General features: G+C 39.6%; 1 protein-coding gene across 1 annotated transcript in view; it reads right to left on the bottom strand.

Annotated features, from left to right (window-relative positions):
- JADE1 (jade family PHD finger 1) overlaps positions 1-18,356 on the bottom strand; it is a 264,676-nt gene that overhangs the window by 78,797 nt on the left and 167,523 nt on the right. The gene's annotated exons all lie outside the window — the stretch shown is intronic.

Below are 18,356 nucleotides of genomic sequence, written 5' to 3'. Positions count from 1 at the left end.
TTTAAGGCTACTTTGTATCTCAGAGTATAAGTTTGTGGCAGTGTGTTTTCTAAAGTAGTGTTTATAATCCGCTGAGCTTTCCAAATAACTCTATCCTAGTAAGCCTGCATTGAGAAGTGCAGTTAATTTGTCAGAGTGAATTTTTTTTTTTTTTTTTGCATGTGATAACTGCAGGCCTTGCAGATTAGAGTGAATTGGCAAGTTTCTGTAACTAATAAAAATACACACAAAAACTGTAACATTCTACTGCTTCAAGGTTCCTCATGAGGAAAATATTCGCCATTCCTAATAGGCCAATTTTGAGTTCAAGCTCGCACATTAATACATACTTAGGGAAAGATGCCTTTCAAGTGACATATGGTCCAAAATTCCCTATAATAGAAGACACAGTTCTGCTATTCAGATATTTGAAACTAATAGATGAACGAATTAAATATAAGTTTCATGAATCAACGATATTTAATAAAATTGGGGGAGTAATAATTTTTTGCCAGCCAGGCTATATAGCTTTTTATTTTATTAGACCCATATGTGAAATACTGTAGGGCTGTGCTGAAGTGGAAGAGCACATTACCATTTATTTAGTGAATATTTAAGTACCTACTTGGTGCCAGACACCACGCTAGGAGCAGGAGATGAAAGCTCCGGCAGGTAATCCCGTCTGAACATTGTGCTCAGAGATCCTATAACTATTCTCGCCTACGTTGCTTCAGATGGATTAAAACTATTATTCTAATTGCAAGTGGTTGAACTTTGAGGATTGTGAAGGAATGGGTCCACCACTGGTCTAACATTTAGAAGCTACTGGACATTTCTCAGCTGCCTTAGGAGTTTATTCAAGTTCCAACTGGTTACATAGTTATATTATCTACTCAAGGATGCTTTAGCTGCCTTCAGCTTTGGCAAGCTCACCCAAAGTGAGAGGAAAAAAAAAAAAACTTTCAGCATCTCTGAGCAAAGATCTCTCCTGTGTTTAACAAAAATCAAAACAAATAAAACAAACGGAATACTTCTCCAGCTACAAGGGTAGAAAGGGAAGTGTTTCTGTTACACAGAGGCTGACAGAGGCGCAAGTCAGGGCACATTACTGACCACGGACTTCATGATCCTTTTTAAAGACCAGTTTTAGATGTATAGACAAATTGAGAAATAGCACAGAGTTCCCATACTGCGGCCCCACCTCAGCTCTCCTGTCTCCTCTAGTATTGACACCTTACATTAGTAGGGTTACAATTAACGATATATTATTAATATCTAAAACCTATATTTATTAAATATAGTTTTTATCTAGTGTCCTTTTTTGGTTCCAGGATATGGCATTGTATGTTAGTTGTCTTGCCTCCTAAGGCTCCTCTTGGCTATAACAGTTATTCACTTTCTTTGTTTTTGATGACTAACAGTTTGAGGCATGCTGGTAACGTATATTGTAGGATATACGACATCCCTCTATTAGAATTTGTCTGGTATTTTTTTCACGGTTAGACTGTAGTCCTGGGTGTTGGTAAGATCATTGGGATGCGGCGCCATTTTCATCACATAGTATCAAGGGTACATACTATCAAAATACTGACTGCCGATGCTGTTCTTGACCACTTGGTTCAGGCATTGTCTGTCAGGTGTCTCCACTGTAAAGTTACTTCCGCTGCCCCCTTTTCCATGCTGTCCCCTTTGGAAGGAAATCACATGAGCAGCCCACATTTAAGGAGTAGGGAGTTACGCTCACCTCATAACGAGTGGAGTATCTATATAAACTATTGGGAATTCTGCATGAGACCACAGGAGATTAGTCTCTCCCCCTGCCCTGCTACTGATTAATTTATTCAATCACTTATTTATATTAGTATAGACTCATGAATATGTATATGTTGAGTTATAATCCAACAGTATTTCTTTATTTAGTTGCTTGAATTGTTTCAACTTTGACTTCAGTTGGCTCCTGTGACCTTCTGACATACTAAGTTGGTGCCAAAGAAGTCAGAAGTCAAAGTCAGGAAAACTAGTCAAGTCATAATTATTCTCGGTGCTATGTTAAATTCTGTTAAAAAAAAGTGTGTATATTACATAATTTGGGGGTTATATATAAGGAGACAACATTGAGTAGATAAAGAAATGCAAGATTTAGCACAATGAAAGCTAAGCTAATAGGAGAATGGACTAATGTGTTCCTAGTATACAAAAGCACAGAGTAAAAGCGCCTTAGGGTTGAGAAATGGGACAGTGGGAAAATTGAGAGAGACAGCCAGCATGGAAAACATGTCAGAAGGTATCGAGATTTATTGTCGCCTCCAAAAAGTTAGCTAAAAAGTGGATAAAATAGACTGCCATGTATGTGAAAAAGAAAGAGTGTATCTATTTTTTTCTTGTATATACATAAAATATCTCTGGAAGGATACACAAAATCGAATTATATTGGTTGTTTGCAGAAATGGGAACTGGTTGGATGTAATGGAAACAGAGAGCAAAGAACAATTTCTTACTGTATATATTTTTATATTTTCTAAAATTTGAATTATGTAAATTATCTTTTTAAAAATTAAAAAAATTAAACTTAAAAAGTTGATGCGTCAGAAAATTTCCAGAATGTATATGATATGGACTAGAAACAACAGGTGTGCATGCATACGCATTTGTACAGTACATTAAAAGAGTTCCGTACCACAGTGCCACTAACTCAACTCTGTATTAGTAAGAAAAAAAGGAAGTGACCGTGGTTGAAGTTCCAGGTCTGTCTTCAAAGCCTAGAAGCCACACATAACACCCACTGATGTGAATAAAGGAACCAATTCCTGAAGAAGTGGGTCTAAGTCACTCTAGAGTCGTCTTCTAAACTTTAGAGTCTAAAGGACCTTTTAGCGCGAGGTACAAATGCAGCTTCCCACCCTCACACCTGCCAGGAGGCATGTTGCAAAAGCGACTTAGTCGGCTTCTTCCTCCTCCCAGCCCATTGAAATCTATGTTCAAAGTTTAATGACAGTGTATTGACCTGTGGAGTAGAAGAATAGCTAATCACTCAGCTATCCTAGCAAATTCATTACCAACCACGAAAAGATTACAGGCAATCCACGGTAAACAAACACGAGAGCAGGCAGCTTTTCTGTGGCCTCACAGGCAGGAGCTAACAGCAAGGCTCAATGCCATTTTCTGACTCATCAAATATTACATTCCACAGATAGCTCCTCTGAGCAATAGGTAATTCCTAATTTGGTTTATATATCAGAATTTTATCCTTGCTACAGCCAGCATTGGTAAATATACATCTTCACCATTCACCTACAATACATTCATCAGCGCACATCAAAGTTATATAATTTTATATAAAAATTCTTCCAAATTAAAATTTGCATACTGATTTTTTAAATCATTTATGTTCATCCAGGACATAGGTTCTGATTTCTTAAAATTTAACTTTAACAAAGTCTCTTCTTAATCTTTTTAAAAATTTTTGAATTCCATTCTGTTATGGTTCTACTCTTTGAAAACTATCATTTGACAATTTTCTTATGTTCCTTACTGCTACTGTTGAAAATTTTGTGACTTATTTTCAGCATTCTTCATTATAACTTTATTGGAATCATGAACATTAACCAAGATTTGGAATGTGATCAGGTCTACACAAAATTTTTAGGTTGTCCATATCCTAACACTCATCTCTCTACTGTAAAATTGGAGAACTGAACTTCATTGAAAGCTTATTAATGAAAGCAAGTAGAAATTCTATGAAAATGGAACATAGTTACTAACACAGACGACGCAGCCAGACTGCTTGGACTGCACCCCGAGACTGCCGCCTGCCAGCTGTGTCGCCACGGGCGGGGGCTCTAACCCCTAACCACTGTTTTCTCAGGTGCAGAGAAGGGCTGAACCTGCAGAGTGATGGAACCTGCCCCACAGGTTAAGAAGATTATGAGTAAATTATATATATATATATATATACATATATATATATATATACACACACACACGCACACATACATATATATATACATATATATACGTACATATATATACATAAATATATAATATATATATGCGCACACATACATACATATAAAGTACTCAGAATGGCATTGATGTAGTAGGTTTAGTTATTTCTACCCAAATAATTTGTGGGCCTACAATCTGGGACATTTTTTTTCTTGCCTTTTTTTTTTTTTAAATTAATTTTCTCTCATATAGTTTTCCCTTTTTAGAATAGTTCTAGACCCCCATCGTCAACAAAATGTATTATTCAGTACCTGTGCTGGTATACCTCAATTTCCCACAGAAAAGGCTAAGTTTTGATAGGTAACACAGGTCATTTTTTTTTTCTTGTTCTCTTTCTTTGAATTCTTTCTTCTCATCTTCAACCAGATGTCACTTCAGGTGATAACAGAATTGAGAAGTTAGGAAAAAAAAAAAAAAAAAGGCAACCTGACTTTAGAGCCATAAGAGATTTTATGAGCAAAACGAAGAAAGACCCAGACATTATACCTAGTAAATGCTCCGGAGGATAAAAAGGGACAACAACCTCAACCAGCGAAGCATAGTTACTATAGAAGTTTTTCCACATCAGAACACATTCCGACTTTATTCTCAGAGCGTTTTGCTACTTAATCCTTTCATGGGCGTTATATGCACTAGAGGGGATAAGAGCAAAAACGGAGCAAGCCATTGAGTTTCAGAGAGAATAAGGCATAGAAATTCAGAAGTACAAGGAGAGAATGTTTTTTTAAGAGCAAGTTTTGACAAAGGGATTGTGGGAACGGGAAGGAGGATCGTGAATGCAATAAGAAAGTGGTATATCCAGGGGCAAATATGGGAATAAATGCAGAGTTTGGTAGCGATAAGCACAGTTCTACTTTGAAAAAAGAAATCAAAGGGGAAAAAAATCAGAGAACATATGGGGAAATAACTAGAAGCAGCTGAAAGGACGAACCTGGAAAGAAGAAAAGAGCTTGAATGCACAGCACCGACTGAGAGAGTGGAGAAAGGCTTTCTTCCTCCTCAAGATCCCTACGAGGTCCGAGGACACGGTCACTGTGCCGCAGCCATCTCTATGGTGGTCCACTCCAACCACATTTCCCCTCTCTGTTGACGCTTATTTCCATTCAAATAGGCTGCAAACCTCTCTTTCTAAAAACTTGCCTAATCCTGTTTCAAAAGTCTGTAGAAGGCTTGACGCTCTTGGAATAGTGTCCAAGGGGTTGGCTGTTTGGTCACTCAGCTTCATGCTGCCCCTCAACAGCCACATCCGTGGCAGGCAAGTTCAAATTTAGCTCATCAGGTTGGAGGGAAGGGCTCAGGTTACTTCCCCATGTGACCCAATTGGCTTTGCTTTCTTCTGTGGCAGCAAACCGAATCTCTAGCCCCAGCCAGCTGTCGCAAAGCTGCCAATGGTCAAAGGATGCCCCAGCTCTTAATATAGCCTGAGGATGAACGCGCACCTTCTCCCAGAGACTCAGTGACTGATCACGGGGAGAGCCAGGATTAGAGCTCCACGACCTAGCTCAAAATGCACTTTCCATACGGAGGCCTGATTCCCAGGGTCTAAAAATGGCCGCATAAGACTCAGTGAAGAGCTTTCATTCACTGGGAGACTGCTATTTGGGCAAGTTTTTCTTCTTCTTTCCTTCTTTCCTACCTTCTATTAGATTGACAACGTTTTCTGTTTCCCTCCCCCTCACCCCCCAGGCCCTCTCTCTGCCTTCCCCTCTTCCTATACTGATTTCATTTCTTTTAGTGGTTTCCATTAATGAAAAAATAAAAAGAAAGACAGGATATTTCTCAAACACATATAAATAGAGACAATGGTATAAACTTCCCAATGCATCTGTTGCCTGGCTTCATCAGGTTTAAGTAGTCAGCTTTGTTTCACCTCTAATTATTTTGAAGAAATAACAGGCAGTATATCATCCCACATATTTTACTTATGTATCTCTAACAGATAAGGGCTCTTTAAAAAAAAAAACAAATATAACTAGCACATCTAAAAAATTTTAACAATAATTACTTAATATTATCACTTCCCAATTGTCTTCGCTTGTCTTATTTTTTTTTCTTTTAGTTTATTTATTTGGCTCACTAAACAAAGTCCACACATTGTAACTGTTTGATAAAGTCTCCCTCCACCCCCATCTCGTATTCCCTTCCGCCACTATCTTTGTTTTACAATTTTTTTAAATTAAAGAAACTTGGTTTTTTGACCTACTGAGCTTCCCACAGTCTAGATTTTGCTGATTTCATCATCAGTGTTTTTTTTTTTTTTTTTTTTTTTTTTTTTAAAGAAAACATGTTCCACTGTCTCTTATATTTCTGGGGAAATCGTAGCTAGATCTAAATGATTGATCAGATTCAAGACTTTGCTGCTGGTAAGATGACTTCATAGATGATGTCGCAAAATTGGTCAATCTCTTTTACTCGCACAGAAGCCGTATGCAATCTACAGTTGGATAATTTTGATATTAGTAGAACTTGTGTCTGAATGACTGTGATGTTTGCAATCTCATTTGAGAATAAGGTACTTCCATATAACCTTCTTAATAATCGGTCTGTCTTAGAGCCTAATAGTGATGGTGAGGCTAAATAAAATGGCATTTTTAACGTAAAAATTTAAGGGCTATATTCAGAAACTTCTTGAGTCTCCAAATCTCCGACATCAATGATTATATGACCAGGTCTGTCCACTAGCTAAGTGACTCTCACCCAGCAGCTTTCGAGCTTGGCTGATTCCTTCCTGCAAAGTACTTGAAAGGCATCACCTCATGTAATTTTCGCAAAACCCCTATGAAATAAGAATTCTCATTGCAAACATCAGAACACCAGAGCCTTTCAGGTCACCTGCAAACAGCAAAGCTATAAATGTAAAATCGAACTATGCCAGGGGTTTGCTCTACTGACTGTGATGTGAATATTGGGCATTATTATCATCGAGATTGGTTGGAGCCCTAACTAAGCTCTACGGAGGACTACTGAAATAGTAAAAAACAGAACCTGTAATTTTGGAGATCTTGGTCCTTCAAATTGTTGGGTCAATGGATGACGCATGCATGTTAATTGTCTGCTAGACATTCTCCTGGTTTTGGTGTGTAGAAGTTTCCCATAAGAGGGAAAAAAAGCCAGTTCCAGGCAGAAGAGACAGAGAGAGAAGCAGAAGAAAAAAGCAAATAAGAAGAGCGGTTTCTTGACATCAAAAGACTTATCCATGAACTACAGTAGATGTCACTTAGTCCAGAGGGAAATATAGTAAATTTATATTCTTTCTTGCTGTGTATTTTGTTACTGTACCATAACATTATAGCAACAGAGAAAGAAACAATAAGAAAAACACCGAAAGAAAACAGTAACAAAAATATTCGGACAGGCTGCTCATCTCCCTCATGGTGATGTCTTCCTTGGTCAAGTTGCTAATGCTAGAATTAGAAAGGATGGTGACCCAGCATTGGGGGTTGTGAGTATATCCAGGGAGGACTCTCAGAAGTCCTCGACCAAGTTCAGTAGCATCTTGCTAAATCTAGAGCTTGGTTCTTTATACACACTCTTATACACAAACACAGATACACTCTTCTGCCCTGGTTCCTTAGCAAAAAGAGGGCAATTTACAGCTGAAGAGAAAGCTCATATTACAAAGACTTCATTACTTTTACAAAATATACACCCAAGGACATTTACTAGTGCATTGAGAGCTATTACCATAAATAATTAAAACTAAACTATTCTTCTCTAAATAAATGTATAAAGTACACTGGGTGATTCAGAGCACTAAGCTTTCTCAACCTATTGCTTTGTACATGTGTAATACAAGAACCCACCCAGGCCACTAAAGCGTGTTTCTAGTTGTGCCACAGCGACTTTATAAAGCAGATTTGGATGGGACACAAGAACGTAAAATGCTGAACTCTTTCTTTATACTTGGTCTTTTTTTTCCCCTTCATAGTAATTATTTACAAGAAAGTGAAAATGTTTACAGAAAAACTTCACGTGAGGGACACTCGCCACAGAATTTTACACAAATACCCTGATGTGCAGTTCAAAAAGCCTGAGGGTCAGGCATGGTGATTCATGTTGAGTAGTTTCTTTCTGGAGTCTTCCCTACTCAAAGAGCTTAAGATGTAGAGCTACCCCAATGCAACCAAGAGGATCCCCTATGCCATTTAACTGAAAGCACGTGCTCAGATTTCACTCAAGAGACTGAATTAGAGTCTAATAAGTGCTTGTCTTGCTTCTGTGCTAGTCCTGCAGGGCAGGGAGGTGGCCAGAGAGTGAAGAGCCGTTTCAGGGTCAGTTTCCATAGTCAGAATTCTCCCCGGTCCACTTCCAGCTCATTCTGGTTTGAGGCTTCTGAAGGCGAGCAGCTTTTAAGAATCCCAAGAAACCCTGATGTCCTCTAGAATTAACCTGACCCAAGTTAATTCTTGAAACTAAACTTTAATTCAAAAGCAGCTTACACAGAACCTAGCCTAGGTCTTTATCCTTGGGGCCTCTTTAAACAAAACTGAAATTTTCCTTCCTCCATCCCTCTGAAACCTTTAAATTCAGCAGAAATCTGCTGAAGAACATAGGCTCTATGTTTTGCAGACTGGTGAGCACCTATGTGGTCCCCAAATCAAAAGGATTCATGCCAGATTTTAGGAAAGTCATGTCAAATAACTAACATTCTCCTGATAAATTAAAGTAACAACTAAAGAATAAGCAAAGGTATTTGAGAAGCTTGATATGTAACTTTATATCAACTATCAGTAATCAGAGATATCAGTAATCGAAACTTCACTTTCCCCAAACGTTTATACTCATCCTCTATCAGTTTCTCTATGAAGAGTGCAGCTATCGAGGTCTTCTGACTTACCCTTCTCCCACCTACCTCAACCACGAGTGCCACCAACCCGAGCGGATTCAGTAATCTAGGATATTCAAACCCATGTGTTAAGTCCACCCCCTGGTCTTGATCTCTATTTATTCTTTTTCCTCCCCTACAAAATTCTACAGAAATATATAACCCTGGAGAAGTATTCGGGCCTATGAAATGAGTCAAATCAGCTCAATTAAACAGTCTCACTTGATAGATTTGTATCACACTTTATATGCAATGTTCAATCACCCATTCCATCATAAGTTATATATAACAGGAAAAGCATCAAAAGGTGACCAACCAGAGGAGGCAAGACCACGAAATGGACATGATTAGAAGCAAAGAAGTAGGCAGAGTGAGATTTTAGAGGCACTGAAAGACCTCCTCAATAAAACTGTCTTCTTTCACTGGTTCCTACCACAGGCCATTTCCATCATGGTGTCTGAAGGTGACGTATTACTCTTCCTTTGTTCTAAAGAGGGTTAGAAACAAACCGGTGGTTGCAAGATGGGAGGAGGTTGGGGCAGGGAGGCTGGTGAAAAAGAGGAAGCGATTAAGAAGTACATACTGCTAGTTACAAAATCGTCACGGGGATGTGAATTACAGCACCAGGAATGCAGTCAGTAATATTGTAATAACCATGTATAGTGCCAGGTGGGTACTGAACTAATTGGGGGGATCATTTCATTAATTATATTAATGTCTAACCATTATGCTGCGCATCTGAAAGTAATATAAAATAATACTGAATGTCAACTGTAATTGAATAAAAATGAATAGAGAGAGAGAATTAGTAAATATGACGCCCATGCCATCATTGCCTACCCTACCCTCAAGGCAGACAGCACTAATCTACCCTGTTTTGCTAAACTCGATGTGCCCTTCCAGGGCTTCTAAACACACTGCAGAGAGCCACCATCAACTTTTGGTGCTAGCTCTCTAGAAGAACCTCTTTGCTGTTCTAAGGTTAAGGCTTTGGTGTCCTAAAAACTAAATAAAACGTCAGACACGATGTCATTCTCAGGCATAAAAACTCTATAGCTCAAATATTTATATAAACAGACTGTAAGACCTGCTAAAATGGGAAAATATTTGGTAGAGAAGAAAGAAAGGAAAGACTGGGGTAAGAATTTGGGGGAAGAAGCAGTTCTCTGTAAGATATTCTGAAAAAGGGAAGATTAGACTGTAATATGAATAATCACTCCTTACGCTGTCTGTCTGGTGCAGATGAAGTTTTCAGAAAGCAGTAATTTTTTAGAATGAAAATACTAGACTTTCAATCCATTTGCTACTCTGTTTTACTTAATCAGAGACTAAGATGTGATATATTTTTATAAATATTTAAAATTCAGACAGAAAAGAACGCTCCGAAAATTATTTTATTTTCAGTAGTGATTTACCCACCTCTCCTATGAAGTATCCTGTTCTACAAAATGAGAAAGTGAAGAAGACAGTCAAAGGGCAAGTTCAGAAGGCGGAAAAGAGTGACCCAAAGACAAAGTGCAAACAATAAAGCCTGGTGAAAATAAAAGAATCTTAGTGTAATAATTACAGCAGTAAAAGCTGTTGCTATCAGGGAATTGCTGGAGGTTGGATCTTTGCGTTTGAGATTGGAAATCTGCAATTTATGGGATTCCTGCTGCATTCTGGGTGTGGGAAGGGGCTGGAATCTGTCCCAGGAGTACCACTTCAGGAAATCTTTTAGTAACACAAACGTAACGCCAGTTAGTCCTCACCTGGGTTCGTCCGTTCAGGCTGCTGTAACAAAACACCATAGACTGGGTGGTTTATAAACAACAGAAATCTATTTCTCACAGCTCCGGAGGCTGGGAGTCCAAGATCCAGGCACCAGCATGGCCGTGCTCTGGTGAGGAGACCTTCCCGCTGTGTCCTCGCATGGTGGAAGGAGTGAGGCGGCTCTCGGGAGCCCCTTTGATCAGGCACCGATCCCATTTAGTAGGGCTCCGTTCTCATGACTTAAGCCCCCAAAGGCCTGGCCTCCTAATATCACTTTTGTGGGTTAGGATTTCAACATATGAATTTTGGGGGGACACGAACACTAAGACCATAGCATCAACCCTCACGGGAAGCTCTGAACCTGCAAGTTACACAAATGAAAGAATTGACGTGAATGTTCTATTTAGTCATTTACATTAGATCATCCTCAGTGGGAACCTTGTATTTTTAGAGATAGAAAAGAGTTTCCTCCATAATCTGAATTTCAACTGTCCCATGTTTAACCATTATTCCTTTCTTGGGAGATGCATGGTTGGCCTGGACAGGCATTTGTTCACAAGATCCCTAAACCAGATTATAGCGATAAGTATGTTTGGGCTAAATTTGTCCCCAGTTTATGCCTGAGAAATCAGAACCCCAAGGAAATGGAGGAGCACGCAATTATGCCACCTGGGCTGTAGAGAGGACTGGCTACACAATCTGAGGGCCAGTGCAAAATGGACACGCAGAGCCCCTGGTGCAAAAACCAGGTGCAAAAACCAAGAAAAACTGCCATCAATCAAAGGTACTAAACTATAAAGTGTTTTCCTTCCACGGTCTCTTCTCCACCTCTCACGTTGCTTTTATTTGCCACTTAATGTCATCCTTTCTCTAGCAGCTGGGATACTCAAGGGCAAGTGCAGATCTCCGCAGGTGCTGACAAAGACTCCCTCACTGACGAAACTTTGGACAGACGCCTCCGACCCTGTTCTCAGCGAGGCCTCAGCCATGGCTCCCGTCCTTGCTACAAAGCCCAGCTGAAGCAAGAATCCTGCTCAGTTTAGAGATAATCAATCACCCACCCTTGGTCTCTGGTCACCCTGATCTGCCTTCAGCAAGACTCCTAACTCAATTTAACAAGAATCCCCCTACTCTCGATATCTCCACCAATGGACCCCCCTACCCTGCTCCCTGGCTTTAGATCTCCGCTGTCCTTGCTGAATCTGAGTTAAGCCCAATCTTGCCCCACTGTCGCCACAGTCTCGACACCTATCGCGGTCATTCTCGCTGCTTTAACGAATGTCAAAATAACTTTCCTCCACAGTGACGGTGCTGCAACCTGAACAGGATCAGGTTCACCGCCGGGCCTCAGGACCTGGGGCACGACTTTGAAACCTTTGTCTTCACTCCTCACGGCCTGATCGGGCATCCGCTGGTGAGTCTGGCTGCTGAGCCAGTGCGTAGGACGACAGCCCATCGAAGCACAGAAAACAGACGTCGATCCTCAGGATTCTGAGTACGTTCTCTGAGGCCCAGCTCTAGGCCCCGGGTTTTCTGTCTGGAAGGTGCTTCCTGGGCTGGAAGTCCTGCCTGACTCTTTGTTTTGAATGAAGACTCGCTCCCTGACTCTTGGGCTGGAAATTTCTTCCTGGCTCTGTTTCCAGTGGCGATTTATTCCTTGATTCCTGGGCCATAAATTTGTTTCCTGGCTCTTGTGAAGCCTCTTTGTTCCATTTGATCCCACTTCTCCCCTGGGAAATTCTCAGTCAACTAAAAGCCCTCTCAAACTCTTGCTGACTGTGCACTCCACCACCACGGCGGTGATTTGGCCCCCTTCTTTTTCTGTCTGGCTGGATTTTGCACAGGACAATTAGGAACTTAGGATCTCTGCAAACTGGCTAGCCTAGAGCCCTCTGTCTCCCTTTCTATCACCTCTACTCCCTTCTGTCACCTTTAATCTTCCCTGCGTCCCTTGGATCTTCTGATATGCCCACCTTCAAACCCCTGGCTTCTCCAAGCCCCTGTCCACCTGCTAGACCTTTCCTTCCTCATAGTCACTAGAGCTGTAAGCCTCCTGCCGCCCCCCCCCCCCCCACACACACACCTGGGGCTCTCAAGGGACTCAGGAACCCCAGAAAGCAACTGCCTGAGGCTGAAAAGGAACAAATTGCTAATTGTAAAAAGACTAATTACAGACTGAATACTTTATCCACTAGATGAGCTGTGAAAACATTCGGACAATTGACATCCCCTCGGTCTCTCATCTAAAATTTAGTCCACAGCCTCCACAAGATTATACATCAAGGCAAAAGAAAATCTTAAAAATTCCTCCACGGATAAAATCTTTTAGCTTCTATCAAGTAGGTAACCCCAACTTGTCCCATTTGCCGGAAACACAATTCAGATAAAAATGTAAAGTGGAGCAAAGATGAACCCCAATGATTTCTTATAAAATAGTGAATTTTATATTACTGTGTTTATCACACTCATGGCTAAAATTTTAGAATGGAGCTAGTTGATCTCGATTTGTGTCTGTCTATATGTTTGTGTATGTTTATGTATGTATATAGGTCATATATATGTAATATTTTTCTACCTCCGAATGGTATTACCAAATGAATTTACAAAATCCCATAAAAGGGCATTATTCAAATTGGGTTCAAGATAATTAAGCACTTATACAAATAAACCATTTCTAAAATGCTCAGAAATATAGAAACTACTCCGTTTTTCAAGTTCATGGGACTTTAGTAAATTTTTGATACATAAGACTAGTTTGGTATTGTTGGTTTAATAAAAATGACTGTCTTCAGAGTTTCAGCATTAATTATAATGTGGCCACACATTTTTGTTTTGCTTAGGTTTACTAGTCAAATAAGGCAACATTATATCTACTCGATGTTTAAGATTATAAACAGTTATAAATTCAACCTAAGAAAGAATGGACAAGTCAAGGTGTAGTAAAATGAATGTGCTGTATGCATTGTCCATTACTTCATGTGTATCTAACACAGTAGTGAAACCAAAACCCCACCAGTAAAACCAAAAACCCATGCATTTAATCTTTATAGTCTTTGCTTCTGTGATGTTTACCTAACACACACATGCTGTAAAAATAGTTAACAGGGAAATAATGTGAGATGATGGCTAGCTTTGTTTAGTAATATAACATGTCTGTCTGAAATAGTTTCCAAAGTCTTTTTGGTAGCTTACAATCTTAGAGTTATGCTAAGTAACAGATATTTGTTAAATATCTAGATCATTTTTAAGTACGATAAACTACTAAAACATTCATTACTAAGCACAAGTTTAAATTTATATACTTTTGGCTTCTTATTTTCATATGGTACAGAGAAGCTAAATGCATTCGGGTCTATTAATAAACAAGTTCTTTTTGCCAAATTGAAAAGCTGTACCATGAGGAAGCATATACCTATAAAAAGACGGAATGATGGTTAATTTTATGTCAGCTTGACTGGGCTAAGGGATGTCCAGATAGCTGGTAAAATATTATTTCCTGCTGTCTACGGAAGAGATGGGCGTTTGAATCAGTAGCCTGAGTAAAGCTTCCTCTAATCCAGTGAGGATCAGAATAGAACAAAAAGGTGAAGGAAAAGCAAATCCCCTCTTTACTTGAGCTGAGACACCCTTCTCCTGCCCTTGGACATCAGAGCTCCCGGTTCTTGTGCTTCCAGACTCAGACTGGGACTAATGCCATCGGCCCCTGATTCTCAGGCCTTCAGATTTGGCCTGAATGACATCATTGCCTTTCCTGATATTCCAGTTTGTAGACGGCAGATTATGGGACTTCTTGGCCTCCAAACTGTGTGAGCCAATTCCTGTAATAAATCTTTTCTTATATATATTCACATATATCCTATTGGTTCTGTTTCTCTGGAGAGCCCTGGCTAATACATATGGTATATTCATAAAATTTGCTAGTCTGCGATAGAATGGTGGTATGTGAGACAATTCACAATCGTCTACTTCCTAATTTTTGCTATAAAAAAAGGTTACTAATGGCTAAAAATTATAATATGTACATGTAATAAAACTACTATAAATAAGGATGATGAGGAACAACTGCGTGAAAAGAGTATAAAAAATGTAGGATATGTTTTTGTTAAGAAAAAGAGTAATTTTGTCCTAAATTAAATGACTGGCTGCTCCAAGTGAGAAAGAGGAAAAGTATAGGACAAAAATTGAATGGACATAAAATGCTGTGGAAGGTTTGCAGAAGAGAAGCTGTGGAAAAGGAATCTTATCTCATGCAGTCAAAGGTGTCTCAGATTGGATGGGTTTATTTATAAGTTGTTGTTTTTTTCTTTTTTTTAATGAACCTTGATTTCAAAACTACATTGATGTAATACTAGAATCCCTGTTAAAAATGATAAAATTGTTCTTGGATTATTGGTCTGCTCTTAATATAAGAGTTTGTAAAGTGGTTTTTTCTTTACCTTTTAGATAACATGCCTAGGAAACCAAGATTTCGTGTCTTGTCAGAAAAATTTCCTGTGCTTTACGTTAAACCTTTCTCATGTCTTTGATTATTCGAGAGGACTATGTCTTCAAGAGCTAATGTTTTTTTACCTCCTATAGTTAATTTTGAATTCTTTCATTGTCACTTTGGTGAAATAGGTATCTCAGTATTATTTCACAGTGACGTAGGATCTTATTTGCTCAAGCGTTAAAACTTTTGACATTTTTGACAATTTTGACTTCCCAAAATCAAATCTTAAGTGAAATTTTGATCTTGAATAGACTTTGGACTTTCTCAGAGAGCCTCTGGAAAATCTCAAGGATTCGTTTTTGCGTTGTAAAAAGAGAGATGTTAAAAAATAATTAAGTTTGTTTGCATGTTGGATGGCCTAAAAAAAAATAATTTTTAAGAAAAGATGCTTGACCTGCTCTAGGTCATATTTATATGAGTAAATGTCATTAATAGAAATATCTCTGAAATTGTATGAAGTTCATAGAAATGTGTTCATACTCTTGCTGTCCATGATATGTCTGGTATAAAATTGTCAGTCATAATTCCAGTTACTATTTTAAAGTCTATACCACAGAAATAACCAAATCCTTGGTCAACTGAACTCACATCAGATCTTTAACCATGGGTATTTTAAGTCTTTCGTTATCCATAGATAGTGATTGTTTTACTGATACTTTCTTGAAAGTGTTTGCTATCAACTACAGGCCAGAGTCCTCCACCTTCAACAAGAAGAGATGGTCTCAGAGACCCGTGGAGAATATGAGAGGCACTCTGGGATACAGGTTTTTGGTGGCCCTGCTTGAATAACTTTGAGACTATACCACTGAACTGAGTATGGGTTTCTATAACTCTAGGTGAGAAGCTGACAGGTTGAAAAAACTGCTAACCCACAATCAAGCAGAACAAGAATTAATTACATGGGATTGAATAATCTGATTAAGAAAATTTACTACTTACTTAATGTCCTATTTTCTGGATATAACATACCCTTTTTTCTCTTAAGCAAGCAAAATCTACAACAAGTTAGTGATTATACTTTTTATAAGTAGAAACTGAACACATTTTTTCTCCCTGCTTGATCCCTCCTGAATTAAGAAATTCTTATTGATTATATTTATTTCCATGGCAAAATTATTATTTGCACAAGTTTAATAAGAATCTGTACTTCGTATAACAGAACATAGTTGAAAAAGTTAGTCCCATAGCAAGTTTTGACTAAAATGCGAAACCTGAAAATGATATACATAAAAATATGGGACCAGTTTTAAAGCACTAAAGCTAACTTTTTGGATCTAATGCTTACAAAGCCCTTTTGGAAAATCAAGCCTGGTACCTGATTTACAGGGTTCTGGGTCTTACAGGTGAGTAAGGAAAGTCACTTCCTGGCAGGCCCAGGAACCCTAGGATATTTTAAGAGAGCAAATCGCCCAAACCTATAGGTATTGCAGGTAAGGTTCGGCAGCAAGTTCTCAGCTTGGCTTCCTAGCCGCGAAAAATTTTTAAAAGGCTAATTTAAGATTCCTTATTAATAAGTTCCAGGAATATAGGCTTTAAAAGGCCTATGTGGTCAATTATATTGTTGTTGGGCTTATGTATATAATCAGGCCAAATGTAATAGGATCTGATTTATTTTGTAAACAAGAATCAAAAAGGAACATAAATTACAGGAAAACTATAGCACGCCCCTGTGGGTTATCAGATCTGGTCCCATTTACTGTCTTTGAAGTTCTGTTATTTACCTGCAAATTGGGCTGGATCCTGCTTTTCTGTACATTTTGACAGTCCTTATTATTTTTAAATTCTAGTTTCCTCCAATTACCTGGTTACAGCTCTCCAAATTAATGTTTCCCATTTTTCTCCCCACCTCCTGCCTTAGAGCCATCACCAACTAAAACCCGACTGCCCAGACCCTTATCGGGGCTCTAAGCTGTCCTGTGTGTAAAGCAGCCCTGCAGCTGACGCTGGACGCTGGGCAGCCTTCCTGCCTGGAGCTCTGCTGAGTGGGCCGGGCAGGAAGTTCACTGGAAGACTGCATTGTCCATGCTCTGCTTGGGGAAAGAACCGCAACTGCGACAGTGAAGTCTGGGTCATCATCACCGACATTCGAACCGCAAACCGGGAAATCATCAGATTGCTACTGCTGTCCTCGCTCCACTAGCTAAGAGTCTTCAAAATCCAACTCCGAGAAGTCGCCTCAACTGGCTGCTGTCCTACCGAGTTCCAAGAGATGATTCAGCTAGTCCTTAAGGAACTAAAGGAAACCAGTGAGAAACAGGCTTAGATCTACTGCCTAATGGAAAGATGAATGCCTCTGCTTTCCTTGAACATGAGGAGGGACCACAAAGACTCTGTCCAGACAGACTGTAGACAGGCTCCTTTGAGCCCTCCTCTTGACTAGGCCTCAACTTTGGGTTTTGCTGGGCTTTCACAGCTCACTCTTAGCGAGAATCCCCGGCCCTTGATATCTGATCGAATTCCTCCTCCCTCACCGTGAGTCCTGGCCACCCTGACTTGCCTTCAGCAAAAATGCTGTTAAGTCAGTGTAAGAGAACCCCTCCACCTTTGATGTCTCCTCTTAGTAATTTTTCATCCACTAACTCCCCCTCCTCCACACTCTGACCCTGGGCTATAAATCTCCCATTCCTCCTCGTTGTTCTCAAGTTCAGCCTGACCTCTCTCCCATATAGCTCTAGTCTTGATGCCTATTGCGACAGTTCTGCATAAAGTTTTCCTTACCGTTTTAATTAGTATCAACTTCTTCCTTGACAGTACTCCAGGCTCCCACCCTGAGATGCAGCACAGTGCCCACCAGATCCCCCTTCTGATGCCTGCAGGGCCACGCTCCATGCCCACGTGGGAGCAGACAGGGCAAGACAAGCATCTACACCGGGAAGCTCCAGGTGCCCAGATCAGGGAGGAGGGAGAGGAGAGGTCTCCTCATCATTCTGGGTCAGAGAGCAAGTTGGAGACCTCAGCAGCAGATACACTTTGAGGACATCTGTGCCCAGCGGAACAGACATTTCACCAGGGTCCCTGGCAGCACAAGTGAAGGGAAGAGGCTTCAGCAGAAAAAGAAACAAACAAACAAAACTGAATGATGTGTCCTGAAGCACATGGGGAAATCCCCTGAGAAATTTCTAGAAATAGTGGAGAGAAGACTTAAAAGGACATTTCAGCCAAGGCATCGGTGATAATTTAGTCACAAAAAGGAAATGTAATTTCATTTTGAAGTTACATAATGCTGAGGTCAAAGTGTATGAGTTGTACATTCCAGAAATTGTAAATAGCTAGAATTATCATTCCTATTCTAACATGTAAAGAAAA

Source organism: Rousettus aegyptiacus, unplaced genomic scaffold (assembly GCF_014176215.1).
Source record: "Rousettus aegyptiacus isolate mRouAeg1 unplaced genomic scaffold, mRouAeg1.p scaffold_m13_p_16, whole genome shotgun sequence".
In the NCBI taxonomy this organism is placed as follows: Eukaryota; Metazoa; Chordata; class Mammalia; order Chiroptera; family Pteropodidae; genus Rousettus; species Rousettus aegyptiacus.
This window is presented reverse-complemented; position numbering and strand designations above follow the sequence as displayed.